This window comes from Equus quagga, chromosome 13, assembly GCF_021613505.1.
Source record: "Equus quagga isolate Etosha38 chromosome 13, UCLA_HA_Equagga_1.0, whole genome shotgun sequence".
In the NCBI taxonomy this organism is placed as follows: domain Eukaryota; kingdom Metazoa; phylum Chordata; class Mammalia; order Perissodactyla; family Equidae; genus Equus; species Equus quagga.
In genome coordinates this window covers 1,180,510-1,186,080 of record NC_060279.1, presented here as the reverse complement: position 1 = coordinate 1,186,080, position 5,571 = coordinate 1,180,510, and positions in this window count along the sequence as shown.

The following is a 5,571-nucleotide window of genomic DNA, read 5'->3' as shown; positions in this document are numbered from 1 at the left end:
AGCCGGCATGTGCACAGGCACACATGGGCGCACCCCCAAGCACCAGTCCAGAAGAGCCGGCACGTGCACGGACACACATGTGCCCACACACACCACAGCACCATTCCAGAAGAGATGGCTGCGAAGCATCACCCTGCAGACCAGGACCAACACTCCAGCTCACATGCACCCCTCCTCTCTGCCCAGTGTCTAATCCCAGAGACCAGAGACTCAGGCCAGACCCAGGGCGGCTTTCTGTTCTTGCCCTCTCATGTTATTTCATGCTTTGAGCGAAGTTCGACAGTAATTCAGCCAAGCAGGCCAGAGCAGTGGAAGAATTTCTCTTGCCAAAAAAGCTAACGTGAGGTGAAATGGCATTAATAACAGTATAGTGTCTAGACAGGAGGCAATGGTCTGGAAAGTGCGCTGATCAGACCCCAGCTCGCTCAGCCTGAGCCCCGCCTGTAAGAGCAGTGCTTCTCAGGGCCCTTCAGCAAGGGTCTCGCGGACACTTCCCACCCCTGCGGCCTTTGAGAGCCATCTTCAGACAGCAGAGAGTGGTCGTGGCGGGGCAGGTTTTGGGAGTTGCCGGGGACACTGAGAACATTGCGTGCAGGTGACAGGGAGGGCGGTTTCAAAGCGACATCAGAAGATCTTCTAATAGCCAAAGCCGGCTAATAGCATGCGTTGTCTTGTGAGGTGGCGGAGCCCCGTCGCAACGTAGCTTCAAACAGTGCAGCCCAGTGCTTATGAGCTTAAGCTACCGAGTCAGACACATCTGGCTTCAGGTCCTGGAGGTCACTTACTAACTATGTAACTTTGAGGAAGCTGCTTGAAACTGTTTCTTCATTAGTACAGCGGCATAATAGCTCCCTCCTCCGGTTTAAGGCCTGTGTGAGGTTAATGCCTCGTAGTCGAGTACCTCACAATGGTAAGCACTTAACACATTTTAGCTGCAACTATTATTATAAATAATAACAAGCAGAAGCTAGGTGCTATCAGCCACGGGATGCCAGCTAAGACAGTCTCCCAATGGCTGGGGGCGGGAGTAGATAATCTCAGAGATTCCTTCCAACTCGAAGGATGTGCTGGTTAACTTGTTCACTTTTTTCTTTTCTTTTTTCTCATTCAACAGATGAAACCACTCTGTGCCAGGAACTATGCTAGACCCTGAATAAACAGCCATCAGAGCCTGCCTCCCACTCGTCCCTTCCCTCTGAGATGTCTTTGATCACTCCTTGCCTTGAAACCCTCTCCTCACACGCAGCATGCGCCCTTACCGACACACAGCGCCACATGACCCCACCCTTAACGACATGATGGTCACCAGGCCCTGCGCGAGGCACAAATCCGTCGAGACTTGGCTATGTGCTCGCTCCTGGAGCCACTGTACCACCTCACAGGCTGTCTCTGGACCCTCCCGATGATCCATCCACAGCTGCAAGATCTGTCTGCCTCAGCCTGGGCCTGTTCCAGGAATCTATTCCTCAGGCGAACAAATAAATGAATGTTTGCAGACCCCCATCATTACAAAAGTGACCCTAGTTGGAAGGGACCCTCATTCTGCTAGGAATAAGTGTCTGTTCCAGGAGAATAAATCATAACCCTCCATGGATGGGATGTGACATACCCAACCTGGCCTAATGCAGCTGAGCAGCCCCCGCGTTGTGGTACCAAGTCAGGAGCTCAGGGTCAGTTTTTGCTTCTGGAATGTTGGGCATTTGATCATGTCGGGAACCAGGTTAGTCTTGGTGAGAGTCTGTGGTTGAGCCTACGCCACGCCCTCGCCATGGCACCCTGGGCACTCTGTCCATAAGCCCACTGCCAAACCCTGGGGCAGCTGAGGGAAAATTCCAACATCCACAAAGTGGGCCATCCTGTCTACCTGATCACGAATTGATCATGAGCTTGGTAAATTCCCACATGGAACACAAATATGCTCATATTCTGTGCCCGTTCCAAGAGGCCCAACCACATATCATTTTTCTAAGCTGCCTTGTCATCGATTCTCACCCCTTCCAAGTTCTTGACCATCTGGCTAAACAATTAGTAAAGACGTGAATTAGTGAGAGCCCTTCCTCAGGCCCTCGCTCCTTCCGAGCAAGCAGTCAACGTGTTGTTCTACTCAAAGTGCTCCCAGGGGGAGGCGATCCGTTCTCTGCGTCAGCGGCCCTCCCGAGTGGGCCGCCCTGCTGGAGTACTTCGCCTGGGTGAGTAGCCACACATCTCGACGAGGTTTTGCAAAGCGGTCTTGGTTGGTCTCCTCCTCACTCAGCTCTCCATGAGGCCACAGGTGCAGACGGAGGACGAGGTGGTGGAGCAGCAGGAGTGCGCACACCCAGAGCTTGATGACTTGCTCCTACAACTTTCGTGAGCCATTGGTGTCTGCTCAGCCCAGTCCCACTGATAGCACTGCCCTCGATTAAGGAGTGCTGCTGGGCATGCCTGAGCTTATGGCATGCTCCATCATGGTGAGCAGCTTTGGCTGCAAGCCCATGTCGTGTCCAGTGGCCAGGAGTCTATGAGCCCAGCGACAAGCCAAAACTATTTCTCAAAAGAATACTGACCTGACAGAGAGAGCATGTATTTCCTCCCAAAGCCTCAGAACCTCTAATGAGACATCCTGTTGGGTTGGCGACATGTTCCACACAGCATCTCAAAATTGGTCTCCCAAATCCAGAGGGATCAGCTTCCAGCCCAGATGAAGTAACAGAGACAGGATTTACCCTCCCACCTAAAACAACCAAAAACCAGACAAAATATACGAAACAACTATTTATAAGACATGGTGCGCCAGGCAGTGAAGGGCAGTGATCCTTTCGAAATGGGAAATAAATAAGGTCATCCCTCTGATGCCCCAGCTCACTACCTTAGGAGAGTTTCCAGGCCACAGGTAGCGAGAGGGAACCCAGATGGAGCCAGGGGATCCAGAGGTCTCCCTGAGTCAGGGAGAAAATGCTGAGAGCACAGGCAGGTAGAATTCATGGGAAAGAAAACTGGAGAGTGCAGATCTGCACAGAGAGCTCTGGAGAGCTAACATGGATGCCCCGCGAGGGGTCAGCTGAGCACTGATTAGCACACACACATGAGGAATCTACTGAGGCTGTGGGGAGAATAATCCAGAAGGATTAACGGGATCCATGCCCAACACTCACACAGGCTGGAAATAGCACCAGTTCCTACAGGCCAGGCCGCAAACCCCTGATTCCTGGTGCATTGAAGACAGCACAGAAAAGGGTCGTGCCTCAAGTGAGTAATAATTAGCCTAGACTATGGTTTCTTAACTTTCTCAATGGACGTTTGGGGCCAAATAGTTCTTTCTTGTATGACAGTTCTAAACTTTTGCCTTATAACAGAGCTTCAAAATACATGAAGCAAAACCTGATAGACCTGCAAGGAGAAGGCCACTCTTCCACAACTGTGCTCAGAGGTGTTCAGACCCCATCAATAACTGAGAGGACAAGCAGTCAGAATTAGGAAGGATGTGGGAAGTCTGAACAACACTGTCGACCAACTTGACCTAATCGACGTTTACAGAACTCTCTGCCTGACAAGAGCAGCGTGCACATTGTTTTCATATCAACATGAAACTTCTATCAAGAGAGACCATCTTCTGGGCCATAAATAAAACTCAATACATTTAAAATTATCTGAGTCATACCAAGTATGTTCTCTGATCCAATGGAAAAAAACTAGAAATCAATGTGGAAAGATAACTAGAAAATCCCTAAATATCTGGAAACTAAACACACTTCTAAACAATCCATAGGCCAAAGAAATGGGAAATTAGGAAGTATTTTGAATTGAAAGAAGATAAAAACTCAACATATCAAATCATTGGTGTGCTGCTAAAACAGTACTTGGTAGTCGGGGGAGTGGTTCATAGCACGAAAATGTGGAGCTCAGAGGAGAGATGGTTCAAACCAGCTCTCGGCACCCGCTGGGTCGTGGCCCCCCTGTAATGGGCTGTGCGTATCTCCCCGCCAGAGTGAGGTGCGCCGAGGACTGTGTGCGCGCCCGGTCCTTCCTTAGTCCACCGAACCTAACACGATGCCTGGTCCACCGCAGGCCTCCGGAAACACCACGTGGCCAAAATCCCACCCTCGCTGGGTTTCCCCATCCCAGGAGCCAGGAGAATGCCTCTGGGCCTGGGCCTTGCATTCTGTTCCATCTGGAATAAACGAAATTCTGGCCCCGTAACATGGCGCAGGGTCACTTCGGACGGGAGCTGTGCCCATTCCCCAGCCCACTCTGAGAGGAGACACAACTAGCTACCCTCACCCTTGACAAGCCCAGCTCTTTCCCGCCACAGAGCCTTGGCTGGTCCCTCTTGCCCCAGCTCGTGTCTGGCTCCTCCTTATTGTTTTGGTGTCAGCTCATATCCTCAGAAAGGCCTTCGGTGGTCCAGCGTACATCTAATGTTTCCCACCCAAACCTGCATCGCCTTCCGCTGGTCTCATCACCTAGATTTTGCTGCGGGTAGCTACCCCTCCTCCAGTCCCAGGGAAGCTGTCAGTCAAGGTGACCTGGCCTCCCCTGACCAAAGAGTGAGGACCATCTCTCCCTGGACTGTGACTTCTGAGCAGAGTGTCCCCGAAGTAGAACACTGTCAGGAGATGTTTGTCCCAAAGGCCACCTCCTAGGAGACTGCTGGTGCCTGCCACAAAGCAACCTGGTTCCTGTGCCTCCCTTATTCTTTTCTCTTATTCTTTTCTTTGATCCTGTGAACTCCCCTTCTCCTTCCAGAAATTTCCTCTTGCTGAGTCAGTTTCTATTGTTTGCAATAAAGAACTCTGACACTAGTGTCCCATCCTCAGTCATTATCTATTTATTCCTTTGATAGCACTTTTCAAAACCCAAAATGATTTTTCAGAACGTGTTGACACATTTATCATCTGTCTGTACTAGAATGTCAGCTCCATGTCCGAAGGGACCTTTTCTGTCCTGCTCCTGCTGTCCCCCAGGACCTAGCCCAAGACTGGCCTGTAGCAGGGGCTCCAGAGGAGGGCAGGGCCGCACTGGCCAGCGTGGCACAGCCAGGCCTGCTCCTGGGAGCGCGACTGTGAGGGGAGGAGGGGCTGGGGAGAGCAGAGGAGCTGCCCCCTCCCCTGGGGAGGGCTGACTCCAGCTTTGGGTTCCAAGACCAGATCCCTCTCCCCTCCCCCTGGATCGCTAGCAATCCTCCATAAAGCTCCAGCAGTGTCTTGTAAATCTTTAATTACAAGAAAATTGCAACCCAACCAGCAGATACACGAACGGTGTTGATAAATATTTAAAATTGCTACGACAGCAGATCTGAAGGGATTAAGAAAAGATATATTGGAGTGACAGTTATTAAACACTACATCCCAGTAAACGTTACAGAGCAGATAAATAATGCAAACTCCTGGCAGCGCTCTGTTGCTGATGAGACAGGAGAGACATCTGCTGGGGGACAGGGCATCAGGGGAGGGGGCAGGCCTGTGGCAGGGGTGTCAGGACAGGGCAGCCCGGGACTCAGCTGCCTGCCTCCTGGAGACGCGCCCTGCCCCACACTCCCTCAGTACCGCTGTGTCCACGGAGGGGTGGTGGATGGGGGCTGAGGCAAGGGGC